The sequence below is a fragment of the Danio rerio genome, chromosome 8 (assembly GCF_052040795.2).
Source record: "Danio rerio strain M-AB ecotype USA chromosome 8, GRCz13ab, whole genome shotgun sequence".
NCBI classification, from domain to species: Eukaryota; Metazoa; Chordata; class Actinopteri; order Cypriniformes; family Danionidae; genus Danio; species Danio rerio.
Genome location: NC_141028.1, coordinates 5,392,501 through 5,407,835, shown reverse-complemented (window position 1 = coordinate 5,407,835; position 15,335 = coordinate 5,392,501). Strand labels below are relative to the sequence as shown.

The following is a 15,335-nucleotide window of genomic DNA, read 5'->3' as shown; positions in this document are numbered from 1 at the left end:
CACATACATCCCTGGAGGTACTTTGTTTTCACGAATCCGCTTGAGGCCGCTGTTTATGCTTTTTAGGATCTCAAATTAATAATAATATTACCTTATATAATAATAATACCTTTTTAAGAATTAATGCTATTGTTACTGTTTGTATTAATTAGTTTAAAAGCACTGCAAAAGAGCTGAAGTTCAGATACGGTAATAGTTTTCAACACGCACTGTAAGCAGTCAACCAATCATTCATTAATTTTTTTGTCGGCTTAGTCCCTTTATTAATCTGGGGTCGCCACAGCGGAATTAACCGCCAACTTATTCAGCAAGTTTTTACGCATCGGATGCCCTTCCAGCCGCAATCCATCTCTGGGAAACATCACACTCATACACTCATACACACACACACACTGTGTGGGGAAACCCACGCGATCGCAGGGTGAACATGCAAACTCCACACAGAAACGCCAACTGAGCCGAGGATCCAACCAGCGACCCAGCGACCTTCTTGCTGTGAGGCGAACGAGCTACCCACTGCGCCACTGCATCGCCAGCAGTCAACCAATCCCAACATATGATCATTTAAAGTAAACTTGTCATTTTATTTGTTAGACTCCAGGGAGAATATCCATTACGGTAGTGGCTAATGCGGATCTAAATAAACAATAAACAATAATGGGATATCTGTCCAATCAGAGAAGGGCCATCTGACCAATCAGAACAAAGTGGGCTCTATACAACTCAGGCTCACTCTGAAAATGTACCCCTATATACATTTCTGGAGAGCGCCAAATACTTCCCAGCAGGTAAACTATTTTGCAGTTTTTGTATTTTGCGAATACGTTTGTGTACGCTTTTTAAGATCTCAAATGAATAACAATAATAATAATAATAATAATAATAATAATAATAATAATAATATAATACCTTTTTAAGAACAATGTTATTTTTACGGTTTGCATTAACTAGTTTAAAAGCACTGCAAAAGAGCTGAAATTCAGATACGGTAACAATTTTCAACACGTACTGTAAGCAGTCAACCAATCGTAACATTTGATCATTTAAAATAAACATGTCATTTTATTTGTTAGACTCCAGGGAGAATATCCATTACGGTAGTGGCTAATGGGGATCTAAATAAACAAACAATAATGGAATATCTGACCAATCAGAGAAGGGCCACCTGACCAATCAGAACAAAGTGGGCTCTATACAACTCATGCTTACTCTGAAAATGTACCCCTATATACATTTCTGGAGAGCGCCAAATACGTCCCAGCAGGTAAACTTTTTTGCAGTTTTTGTATTCGCAAATCTGCCAGACGCCGCTGTGTACACTTTTTTAGATCTCAAATTTCACTGGCAACTGCCATTCGCACCTGTTGTTCCCGCGAAAATCCATTAGATTCCGCTGTTGACTGACTGAACCCCCCTCCCTCTTCCCAAAAAATCAACCTATAGTTTTTAAAAGCACTGATTGACCACCGCCCACCCACTTCCCTAAACCCAACCAACAGTTTTAAAAAGCAATACAAAAAAAGAAAAGCCCTTGTCTGATTTTTACCACGTTTTCAGATTTTACCACATTCTCACCATGTTGTTGGCTTCTGTTTTTGTCTTATCCGCATTCTGAAACTGTTCTTAGCCGGACTTGAACAACATCATCGTAGTCAACTTCTCTCTGCTTCTCAAGTCAGCCAACATACGTGGCAAGCCACGTGACAAACTGGTAACGGCAGTCCATAAAGAGGTAAGTGATCAGCTGGTAAGCAAGAAAAGAAATGCCATTATACCACCCCGTAGTGTTTATTTTTAAGACAAAAACGCAGCCATATGTATTTTCTTCATAATTTGCGATGTATGTATATAGGGCTACGCTTTCAGAATGAGCCTATATTGGCTCTATAAGAAGAAATATGTATCTGCACATCTTAAATGATGCTGATAACTTTTCTTTATCACTGATGAAGTGAAGTTTAGTCAGACCACAAAGTTAGAGAGAATCACAGACTATTATATTTTTTGAGGCCACTAAAAAAAACTGTGAAAATGTAATATTTTTTTGCATTTTTCTTAAACCTGCATTCAATACTGCATCTTACATCACCAGGACATGCAAATGGTCATGCAAAAATATGATTATACTTCTGAAGCCAGCTGGATGCATAATTTAGCATGTGGAAAATCAACGGGTGCTTCGAGACGAGGCTTGTTTTAATTATTCTGATCTTTCAGCTAATGCCGATCTCCAGGGAGCGAGAAAAAGAGAAATTCGGCTGTAAAAAAATGGGAAACAAACAAGGAACTCTGACTAAAGGGGCTGGAATCACAAAGCAGAATATTTTAGCAGCTATGACACACTGACATGCTGAAGGCAAGGATGAATATTAAATCATTGATCTTGTAACATCAGTAAGATCATGAGTTTGTGACCACTGAATAATAAGGTCCTTGTATTGTTCAATATGTAAACAACAGGTCTGACACTTGACTGGCATTCTTTGGCATGACCAAAACTAACGTACAGTAGTGCCTAATTCATTCATTCATTTTCTTTTCGGCTTAGTCCCTTTATTAATCTGGGGTTGCCACAGCGGAATGAACCACCAACTTATCCAGCACATGTTTTACGCAGCGGATGCCCTTCCAGCTGCAACCCATCGCTGGGAAACACCCATACACACTCATTCACACTTATACACTACGGACAATTTAGCCTACCCAATTCACCTACAGCGCATGTGTTTGGACTGTGGGGGAAACCGGAGCACCCGGAGGAAACCCACACAAACGAGGAAAGAACATGCAAACTCCACACAGAAACGACAACTGACCCAGTCGAGGCTCGAACCAGCGACCTTCTTGCTGTGAGGTGACAGCACTACCTGCGCCACCGCGTAACTCCAGTAGTACCTAATTAAATATATAATTAAAAAGTATTGTACAAAATTAAATTTACATCAAAGGATGGATGGACGGACGGACGGAGCAACATATATAGTAACAAAGATGGAATGATGGAGATACAGCTATAGATAGTGATAGAGCAACGGATAGTGTGAAGGAGAGCAATGGATAGATTGATAGAGGTAGCAACAAAAAAAGTGATGAAAAGAGAAACAGATAGAGTGATAGAGAGAGAAAGGGAAAGTGATGTAAAGAGTAACATACAGTTATAGAGAGCAGAAACCTCATGCATAACACAAACATGCTCATGCATCAGGTGTTAAACAGCATCCACTCAAGTCCATTCACACCAACAAAACAACACTGTTTTTTTTAAAAGACATCATATTCTGCTCTTTTTTTATGCTCGTCTCTGTGAGCTCAGAACTGAAGGAGTCAGAGCTGCAGTCACGACCACACCGATCCCTTTACCTGATCAGCACTCGCATCAATCGTATTATTATTTACCCAAAAATAATATTCAGTTGTCTGCGTGTACATGTGTGGGATCGGGGGTTTGAAAGCGGATGAAAGCTCTCGAGGATTAGCGAGCACGAGCATCATCACGACACACACCGCAGGCTGCTGCATGAAATCATCTCACTGTCAAACTTACACACACTTTTAGACAGCTCTGCATCAGCGCTATGAACATCCCTAAAACCACTGCATGTTATTCATGCTTTTCAAATACTGTATCATTAAACTTGGTTCAAATCAATGGTTGCAGGTTTTCAGCATTCTTCAAAATATCTTCTTTTGTGTTCAACTGTATACTATGGAAGTCAATGGTTACAGGTTTTCAGCATTCTTCAAAATATCTTCTTTAGTGTTCAACTGTATACTATGGAAGTCAATGGTTACAGGTTTTCAGCATTCTTCAAAGTATATTGTTTAGTGCTCAACAGTATACTATGGAAGTCAATGGTTACAGGTTTTTAGCATTCTTCAAAGTATCTTCTTTGGTGTTCAACAGTATTCTAAGGAAGTTAATGGTTACAGGTTTTCAACTTTCTTTAAAATATCTTCTTTAGTGTTCAACTGTATACTATGGAAGTCAATGGTTACAGGTTTTCAGCATTCTTCAAAGTATATTGTTTAGTGCTTAACAGTATACTAATGGAAGGTAACGGTTACAGGTTTTCAGCATTCTTCAAAATATCTTCTTTTGTGTTTATCAGAATACTACGCAAGTCAATGGTTACATGTTTTTAGCATTCTTCAAAATATCTTCTTTTATGTTCAACAGTATACTATGGAAGGTAACGGTTACAGGTTTTTAGCATTCTTCAAAATATTTTCTTTTGTGTTTATCAGAATACCACGCAAGTCAACAGTTGCAGGTTTTCAGCATTCTTCAAAATATCTTTGGTGTTCACCAGTATACTAATGAAGTTAATGGTTACAGGTTTTCAGGTTTCTTTAAAATATCTAGTTTAGTGTCCAAAAGTATACTACGGAAATCAGTGGTTACAGGTTTTTAGCATTCTTCAAAATATCTTCTTTTGTGTTTAACAGTATACTATGGAAGTCAATGGTGACAGGTTTTCAGCTTTCTTCAAAATATCTTCTTTAGTGTTCAACAATTTTACTATAGAAGTCAATGGTGACAGGTTTTCTGCATTCTTCAAAATATCTTATTTTGTGTTCAACAGTATCCTATGGAAGTTAATGGTTACAGGTTTTCAGCATTTTTCAAAAAATCTTCTTTGGTGTTCAACAGTATTCTAAGGAAGTTAATGGTTACAGGTTTTCAGCTTTCTTTAAAATATCTTCTTTAGTGTCCACAAGTATCCTATGGAAATCAATGGTTACAAGTTTTCCATTGGGCGACGCACTGGCACAGTAGGTAGTGCTGTCGCCTCACATCAAGAAGGCCGCTGGTTAGAGCCTCGGTTGGATCAGTTGGCTTTTCTGTGTGGAGTTTGCATGTTCTCCCTGCGTTAATGTGGGTTTCCTCCGGGTGCTCCGGTTTCCCCCACAGTCCAAAGACATGTGGTACAGGTGAATTGGGTAGGCTAAATTGTCCGTAGTGTATGAGTGTGAATGAGTGTGAATGAGTGTGTGTGGATGTTTAACAGAGATGGGTTGCGGCTGGAAGGGCATCTGCTGCGTAGATAAACATGCTGGATAAATGGGCGGTTATTTCGCTGTGGCAACCCCGGATCAATAAAGGGACTAGAAAATGAAGGAATGAATGAAGTTTTCCATTGACTAAGTAAACGGCTGCCTCCTTGTTTTCTCTAGCTTGTAGATGATGCATTTAATTGTGTTTTGTTACTTGTAACCGCTTGTACTGTATCAGGTTAACTCTTTCTATTCTCATATCGCATCTAATGCCACGTTGAAAACGCGACGCGTGCTGCTTTGATCACGGATTTAAATGCGTTCGTGAGCTCGCGTTCCACTGCCGTTTGTCGTTGCTATGGTCATCGCCAGTTGTTCCTACACACATGCAGCGTTCAAGGTTCAGAATAGTTCAGCTTTTGCTGCTGTGTGGAATAATACTGAATGTGTGTCATTTAAGAATAGAGCAATATGCTGGTGTTTAACTGCACTGCTTTAATGCACTCATAAAAAAATCCAGAAGACCGGTTCGGGGGTGAGGTGTCTGAATAACACTGTTGAGAACCGGGTACTGTGTACTGTGGTGTAAGTTAACTACTATGGAGTGTGTTTCGGGCGTCCGCTACGATCGGATTCTATACCAATGTTGTCGGGGGTTTCACAGACCATACCAAAATGTTGAGGACCACTGGATGAAATTACGGGAGTTTTCTGGGATAAATACCGAAATGGGTGGGTGGCTGGAGATGGGTCTGAAATACGGGAGACTTCCGGGAAAGAGTATGCTCACACATACACTCTGCACTCCGACTGCTTCAATATTGTTGATTAGCCGTGCTAAGCATTTCACTCTGTCTCGTGCTGAACGCTGTCGACCAATCGCAACAGGCTGTCATCGGTCCGATCAGCGCAGATTAGCTTTGCGCTAAAGAGGGGTTTGAGAACAAACCAATCGCTGAAGGATTTATATGGGAGTCGCTGGGATAATCAGGTAAAAATAAGTGAAGTTTAAGGGTGCTTTCATACCTGTGAATCGATTCAGTTGTTCCGAAACAGAGATTACAATTGTTACAATGTTGCACTTTGCTCTTGGAGCGGTTCGCTTTCACATTGCAAAGTTTCTAATCGGACCAAAAGAGCTAAAACAAGTCACGTGCGAGTAAACTCTCCTGCGCCTATTTGATGACCGGGAGGGAGACGCGAGATTACCGGGAGATCATCACTCGTTTGCGGGCATCCGGAGACTCGCGAAACTTCCCACCCTACTCATAATTCTCTCTTCATTTAGCCGTAAGCCTATTACATATCCATAAAACACTGTGATATAACCGCGCTCGGATCGGATCGCTTTCTCACTGCAATCGAACCGCTCCAGGGTTCGTTTCAATCGAGCCGAGACCACCTCATTCAAGCGATCTCGGAGCGATTACTTTGGCGCGGAACAGAGCGCGATTGCCCTGTTCACATATGCCAATCGAACCGCGCTAACTGGGCAAAAGAGATACGTTCCGAAACAAAAGTGTAGGTGTGAAAGCACCCTAAGTTTAAACCAATTTCGTGAGGAGCATGTGATCATGATTGACCCAGCTGGTCCACATTAGTTAATAATGATCAGGGCCAGACGGAATCTGCTGACGTTTTTTGCTATTTCTGCGGAGAATTTTAGTAAAAATCTGCAGATTTCTGCGGAATTATTTTAGGAGTATCCAGCTGAGTATCATAACTTTCACCTTAATATATTAAATAAAAAGTAGTAAATTACTGAATAAAACTGAATAAATTCAGATTTACACATTTACTGAAGTAAATAAACAGAATTAATAATGGGCTTAAAATCTGCGGAATTCTGCGGAAAATCTGCGGAATTCTGCGAGCGCAGATTCCGTGTGGGCCTAATCATGATCCTCCAATCAAAGGATCCGAAGTCACTATATATATCCTCATTTCCTTTCTACAACTATCTACGTCTGGAAGAAACCCCCCTCTTCCCCTTCTTTATCCAGAATGGGTGGCACGGTGGCTCAGTGACTAGCACTGTTGCCTCACAGCAAGAATACCTATGGCGTCGGGTCCTCGCTGAGCCATCTGGTATTTCTGTGCAGAGTTTGCATGTTCTCACCGTGTCCGCGTGGGTTTCCCCCGGTTCCCCGGTTTCCTCCCACCATCCAAATGTCCTCTATATCAAATTTTTGACATGATCCAGGATCGTTTCGTTCTTCAAAGCTGATCTGAGAGTTGTTGTCATGGCAACAGTTCTGCTAGCTCAAACCTGACCGGAAGCAGGTTCAATTCATATAAACAGGATTAGATCGGGTCAGTTCAAGCAAAGATAATAGAGAAAGTACCGAATTATGATATTTTCTTACAGTAGTAGTTATATACACTTGGGAAAATAGTAAAAAATAATTAACTATATATATAAAGTTATAGTTATTAATAAAATAAATAAAGTTATATTAACAAAACTTATGCAATCTGCACCCTCGAAATGAAAGTACAAAGAGAAAATTTATTGATATGAACTTTTTAGATCGCTTTAGTACAATTTGTGTATGATAATAGAAATGCAGAAAATGTGACTTTTTAAAATAAAGCAATAATACATTAATGCAGTCATGAACATGTTTTGACAGTTAATATGCCGGTGATTATGCTTCACAAAAGTTGCAGACGCCTTTACCAATATTAAAATGTTTTTGTAAACATCCAGTTATTCCATACAGCGATTAAAAAAACGGCTACTGTAATAAAGAAAATATTCTCTAAATGTAGAACTAAATACACTGATTTGCATTGAAATAGATGATCAATACTCTTGACACATGAAAGTGTAAAGCCTGCAGTTCACAACATATGTGGAAAGTTATTGCTTGTCATATTTAACAAGCCGTTTACTGCTAATTTGATGTAATTTTGCTCACATGGATAATTGAATATTAATCAGATGATGTCATTACGCTGCTGTGCCGTCAGCCAATCGTTGCATTGCTGATCATGATTTCGAGGATCGATAGATCTGTCCTTCACAACACACGCAGCGATCTCAGATCAGTTCATCCAGACATTCTAATCTGATTCGCAAACTTGTTTGAAGAACCAAATTAGCCAGAGATCAGTTATCAAGATTAAAAGATCCAGGATCGGCAAAATCATCTTAGATCATTTAAGCGAGGTACGAAGAACGGACCCCTGGAGTAGAATGAGGTAAACAAAGGAAGTGATGCAATGTGGGCGTGTCTGAGCTCATATTTACAGTTTGTCAACTTTCCAAATCATGTAAACTCTCCCAACTAATCCATTTGTTGACGCATTTCTCTATTAAAACACCTCACGTCAGCAGGAACAGAATGAGGTAAACAAAGGAAGTGATGCAATGTGGGCGTGTCTGATCTCATATTTAGCCTGTCAACTTTCCAACTCGCATAAACTCCCAATCACTCCATTTGCTGATGCATTTCTCTCCGCATAGCTTCACTATGAACAGGAAAGCCTCCGTGTATGTCTTCAGTAGCGGTGCGCAGAGGGAGGAGGGAGAGAGGAAAGTGAAGGGATATGCTGTTTCCATAGAAATAAGTCCATTCTGTCACCTTCTTGCTACTTTTTCCCCTCATGCATTTCTATTTCACTACACCCACATACTGTATCTTTCTCTCTCCAAACACACCACAGATGAGTTACCTGTACCACACAGCCAAGAATCAATACATATCGGATTTGCTGAGGGAAATGTGAGGGGTGCAAAACTTGCTGTCGCCATGCCAGGATGGTTGCCAGGGCATTGTAATGCAGCTTATAGTGTCAAAAAGACTCCTTAAATTTGCATATTAGGGCTGGGCGATATGACAAACATATATCACAATACAAGTCATCTTATATCCTCAATATACAGTATATAATGATATATTGCCATTTCTGTAAATTCAATCCATTATTAGTTTATTTATACACTCAAAAATGACGCTTCTTGTTTAAACTACTTATGTAAAATGAGTTGAAACAACACAATTCTTGAGGGTTTTTTTGGAAGAACTTATTGTTTCATATTCAATCATTCATTAATTTTCCTTCGGCTTTGTCTCTATTCAGTAGTCGCCACAGCGGAATGAACCACCAACTATTCCAGCATATGTTTTACGTAGCAGATGCCCCTCCAGCCGCAACCCAGTACTGGGAAACACTCATACGCACTCATTCACACACACACTCTGATACACTATAGCCAATTTATCCAATTCAATTCATCAATAGTGCATGTGTTTGTGTGTTCATTTATTCGTTTGCTGGAAATTAGAACTGAATTTAGAAATGGTTTTGAAACAAATCTTTACGCTTAACAAACAAAATTAATTATTTATAGGCTAATTGATGACTGTGCATACAAGGTTTCCCTATCCACGAGAGCGAAAGTAGATAATGAGATGCCTTATCGCTCATTCTCGCACTGTAGATGCTCTGTAAGTGGAAAAACTGAGCATTTCACGAGCAAGAAAACAGTTAAACAAAGTCTTCATGTAAATAGCAAATGCGCTATGGTGCAATGCAACTGACTCTTAAAGGGAATGGGAGATAAGACTCTGATTGGTTTATTCTCAAAACACACCTATAACTCATTAAGAAAATAAGCTCAACCCTTTTAGACCATGCACCATGGCACAAAGCGGATTTTTCCGTCTTTAAATTAGCAAAAGTGGATTTCGACACGCCCTAATTGCTTTTGCAATGGAATGCAAAATTGAGCCCAGAGTGTGTATGGATGTTTCCCAGTACTGGGTTGAAGCTGGAAGGGCATTCGCTGCAAAAACAAATGCTGGATAAGTTGGCGGTTCTATCCACAGTGAAGACCCCTGATGAATAAAGTGAATAAGCCGAAAGAAAATAGAAGAATGAATGAAAATGTAAACATGGTAACTTTCAAGATTGCAACTTTCTAAGCATGCTATTATTCATGTTTCTGTCTGCATCCCCCTAATGACGTTTAAAACTGCGCTTATATAAGTTATGAACAAGTATTACCATTAAACAACGTAGTTTGTGACACCACAAAATCTGGTGTTCTGCAGACTTTGGTTACAACTTGCTCGCTTGCAGCTTGATGTTTCTGGAAAGCCTAGTAAGAGCTTGATTAGCTAGTCAAGGTGTGTCTGACTGGGGTTGGAACTTAAATCTGCAGGACACCGGACCACCAAGACTAAGATTGACAGCCCCTGTGAGAGAGCATAATATGAAACGACCCATACAATATTATCATATTGCACATATTATCACACACAGCAGATGCTCTTCCAGCCACATCCCAGTACTGGGAAACACCCATACACACTCATTCACACACATACATACGCTATAGCCAATTAATTTTATTCAATTCCCCTATAGCGCATGTTTTTAGACTGTGGGGGAAACCAGAGCACCTGGAGGAAACCCACACCAACACAGGGAGAACATGCAAACTCCACACAGAAATTACAACTTCTAGTCATCTCAAGTTACTTTAGTCAAACTGACTAGGAATATTGAGCTCTATTTTGACGGTCCATGCGCAGAGCGCAAACGCAGGGCGCAAACGCTTTCAGGGCGTGTCAGGACGCGTTTTTGCCAATTTAAGGACGGGAAATCTGCCTTGCGCCAAGGTGCATGGTCTAAAAGGGTTAAGTTCATTTTCTTAATGAGTTAAAGGTGTGTTTTGAGAATAAACCAATTAGAGTCTCATATCCCATTCCCTTTAAGACCCAGCTGCCAAGAGCGCATTCGCTATTTACAGGACGTAAAGTAAGACTAAGTGGAATAAAATGAGCATTTCACGAGCAAACAGTTAACAGTTGACAGTTTTTTTAACAGAAAACTGTTAAACAGAGCATCTACTGCATGAGAATGAGAGATAATGGATCTACTTTCACTTTCGCTCTTGGATAGGGAAATCTTTACGCACAGACATCAATTAGTCTATAAATAAATAATTTCGTTTGTTAAGCGTAAAGATTTGTTTCAAAACTATTTCTAAATTCAGTTCTAATTTCCAAATACACCTGCCATGCCCCATATGGTCTAAAACCTGACAGGTGGGCAAATCTAAGCTTGTTTTTAATAAAACAAATATAAATATGGATATAATAAATAATACTGCTAATAATAATTACATTATACAAAAGCAAATTGTTATGAATGAACTGAAAAAGCCTCCCGAGATGAAGAAGACATAAAAGCAGTGATTTTTCATGTTTATGTAGGCTAGAAAATAATATGTTTTGTAATATTTTAATCCTTTATATTTATATCCTATATCTATTCTTATTATATCCTATATATATCCTTAATATTTAAATTTTTTCATATGTAAAGATATTTGCCTATTGCTCTCTTGTGTGTATTAAGCAGTGTGTAAGCGAGGCGCAACTCTGCGCCGGAGTTTAGACCGGGTTTTGGTCTAATGAAAAATCTATTTTAGTTTCTCAAAATAGCAACGCGCCAGCGGTCTGCCTCAGAACGCCTTCCTTTTTAGACCAGAACGCCTATGGGCGCACATATGAGCGCTAATGCATTTGCTATTTAAACAGCGTAGCGCAACGCCTCAAAACAACTCTTGCGCCAAGCTGAAACTACCAAAAGACTACTGCGCCGCGTCTTGCACCACACTGCGCCGGGTGTATGATAGGGCCCATTAAGTTAAACCTTATATAACTAAATAAATTGAGTTGGAACCTGATTAACCTATTAAAATACACACTCATTCACACACACTCATACACTATGGCCAATTAGGTTTATTCAGTTAACCCATAGCGCATGTCTTTGGACTGTGGGTGAAACTCTACACAGAAATGCCAACTGACCCAGCCGGGACTCAACAGCGACCTTCTTGCAAGGAGGCGACTGTTCTACCCACTGCTCTACCATAAGGCCATCACATTTGCAATTTTTAGAGACAATCAAATGGTTGTGTTGCATTGGGATAACTAATGACCAGCGCAGTGGTGATGTTCTGTTCAGACCTGGTGTCATGACACACAGCGAGAGTTCACACGCTGACAGTGTTGGCATCTGTGTTGGCAGCACCAGTCTGAACTCTCTTTCTCTCTCTGCACCCTTCTGAGACGCCACCTGGATGCATTCTCAGCTTTTGTAAGATCACTAATCACAATATGCACCAAGGAAATGCCTATTTAGAATGAACTGCAACACATTACATTAGGGCTGCATCATAGTGGAACAAATCAAACATTGCAATATATTGCTATTGATTGATAACATTTCCCAAATGATGTTTAACAGAGCAAGGAAATTTTCACAGTATTTCCTATAATATTTTTTCTTCTGGAAAAAGTCTTATTTGTTTTATTTCGGCTACAATAAAAGCAGTTTTGAATTTTTTATAAACCATTTAAGGTCAATATTATTACCCCCTTATGCAATATTTAGCTTGGATTGTCAACAAAATACAATCCACTGTTATACAATCACTTGCCTATTTACCCTAACTTGCCTAATTCAGGGGTTCCCAAACTTTTCAGCCCGCGACCCCCTAAAATAACAATGCCAGTGACTTACGACCCCCAATATCCTCTGAGGTGGTTATAAAAACAGAAACATTGCATGCAATGGCGCGCACACACCAATAGACCCAAGCATATACTTTGTTTATTTTTTAATGCATGTCAGTGCTGTAAATGTGCCAGAAAGTTTAACCTGATGGTAGAAAATCAATCTGCTGCCTCTGACGCTATTGCTGTGTCTTTAATATAATGTAATTACCCCATTGGTCTCAATTCAATAGAACTAGTAAGCTACTATAGTAACTATATAATACATAGGAACTATAAACGACTACTTTTTATTTTCAGTATAGTTCTGGATAAAATATGGTCATTTTTATGGTTTAATAAAAATAAACATATTTTTGGAAATCACCAGGCGAATCACCCCCCCGCGATTGTCCCGCGACCCCCACTTTGAGAACCACTGGCCTAATTAACCTAGTTAAGCCTATGAATGCCACTTAAAGCTGAATACTAATATGCTGAAAAATATCTAGTCAAATATTATGTACTTTTATTATGTACATAAATGTGGTCAAAATGTGCTTTCTACATTCAAGATTGTTGCTATATCTCCTCATGCCTGTAAGACTTATAGTTTTTTTAATAAAAAATGTTAAATATAAAATTTTTATAATCCGGGCATATAAAAAAAATTATACAAGCCCCAAATTTGGCCAAAAGCTGTATTAAGATGCGTTAGATTTTGTTGCTATATCTTTAAGGTTTATCAGACTTATTGTTTTACAATAAATCATTTTTAAGCATTATTTTTCTTATAATATGGCAAGCCATTTTTGACTTAAACTCCATATTTTTTACTGATATGGCAAGCCATTTTTGCATGCTTCACCTTCACACTTATTAAGCATTGTATTTTCAAAAAAATACAGCAAGCCATTTTTACATAATGTTCATTCCCTTAGTCTCTTTATTAATCAGGGGTCGCCACAACGGAATGAACCGCCAACTTATCCAGCATTTGTTTTACACAGCGAATGCCCTTCCAGCCGCAACCCAACATAAGGAATGCATAATGTTCAAGTCCAGTTTTTGACACTCATAAAGACTGTCATAGAAACATCGGGGTTGATTAAGATCACTCATATTGCCAAGAAGCTTTGATGTATCATCACTAACCTGTCAAATATCCCCATAGCAATAAAACAGTATAACCTAGCAACCATTTAAAAATAGCAATATCTCTACATCAGAACATCATAGGGACCTGGGCATTGGCTTGTTTGACTCATGCTAGCAAATGGGACTTCCTGTGTACTATGCATGGTAACAATGATAATGGAAGCCAAGTGCTAATAACGATTAGCTACATGCTATGAATGATTATCTAAATGCAATAACATATGCTAGAAATGCCTACTAAGTATTAGCATTTGATAAAACATGTAAACGAGCATTGCCATTTAGCAACTGCTTAGCAACCACCTAACAATGCCATAAACGTTTGACTTTCTCAAGCCAACATCAAAGTTCGTCAATGAACTTTAGGTTCTAGTTTTATTTAGAACTTAAGGGCAAAAAATATAATAAATATATAAAATATAAAACACTTTAATTAAAAATATCGCTGAATAACTTGCAAAATGGGGTGGCATGGTGGCAAAGATAAAAGACATCAGTTATTAGAGATGAGTTGTTAAAAAAATATATGTTTGGAAGTGTGAAAAACAGTTCTGTTAAACAGAAATTGGACCAAAAATAATACAGGGGGGCTAATAATTCCGACTTCAGCTGTATAATAAGACATGAATACGATTTCACCAGAAGACTTGAATATCTCAATCTGTAAAGAATTGATCACTTTAGATGGATTTGGGTGATTCTATAGCAGGAGTGTACAGCATAAAATCTAATAAGCAATCTATTGAATAATTAAAAAAAAAAACTCAAAAATAAATCACTATTAAAAAGTTTACAAACAGTACAATTTAATATTCCTGAATGCTTTTAAAATCATTATACAGTCACGGGCCACAAAAAACAAATGCAAATTATAAATTATAAAACAAACTCAACGTTGCATATCCTGCGATGGGACTATTGCGAAGGATCACGTTGCGATCGCAATGCTGAAATGAAATATTGTGCCGTCCTACACTATATCAACATGCTTCTACAATGCTTTTTTTGCCGAAGTATCTTCATTATCTATCTATCTATTTATCTATCTATCTATCTATCTATCTATCTATCTATCTATCTATCTATCTATCTATCTATCTATCTATCTATCTATCTATCTATCTATCTATCTATCTATCATCTATCTATCTATCTATCTATCTATCTATCTATCTATCTATCTATCATGACCAAACAAGAACTCTCATTGAACTGCCACACATAGCACATTGCAAACATGATTCTACAATGTTGCTTCTTCCATAGTTCTATCTATCTATCTATCTGAATACAAGTTCACCAGATTTGGCTTGAATATCCCTATCTGTAAAGAACTGATCACTTTAGATTGATCGAGATGACTCTATAGTGGGAGTGTATCAGCATAAAATCTATTAAACAATCTACTGAATAATGCAAAAAAAAACTCTTTATTAACAAAAATAATCATTATTAAAGTTTACAGACAGCACAACTTAATACTACTGAATGTCATTATACAGTCACAGGCCTCAAAAACAAATGCAAATGATAAATAAATTGTAAAACACACTCAATGTTGCATATACTGTGATGGGACTATTGCGAGGGATCACGTTGAGATATTAATGCTGAAATGAAATATTGTGCAGTCCTACACTATATCAACATGCTTCTACAATGCTT

General features: G+C 38.3%; 1 protein-coding gene across 11 annotated transcripts in view; it reads right to left on the bottom strand.

Annotated features, from left to right (window-relative positions):
* Nucleotides 1–15,335, bottom strand: part of citb (citron rho-interacting serine/threonine kinase b) — a 130,321-nt gene that overhangs the window by 114,478 nt on the left and 508 nt on the right. The gene's annotated exons all lie outside the window — the stretch shown is intronic.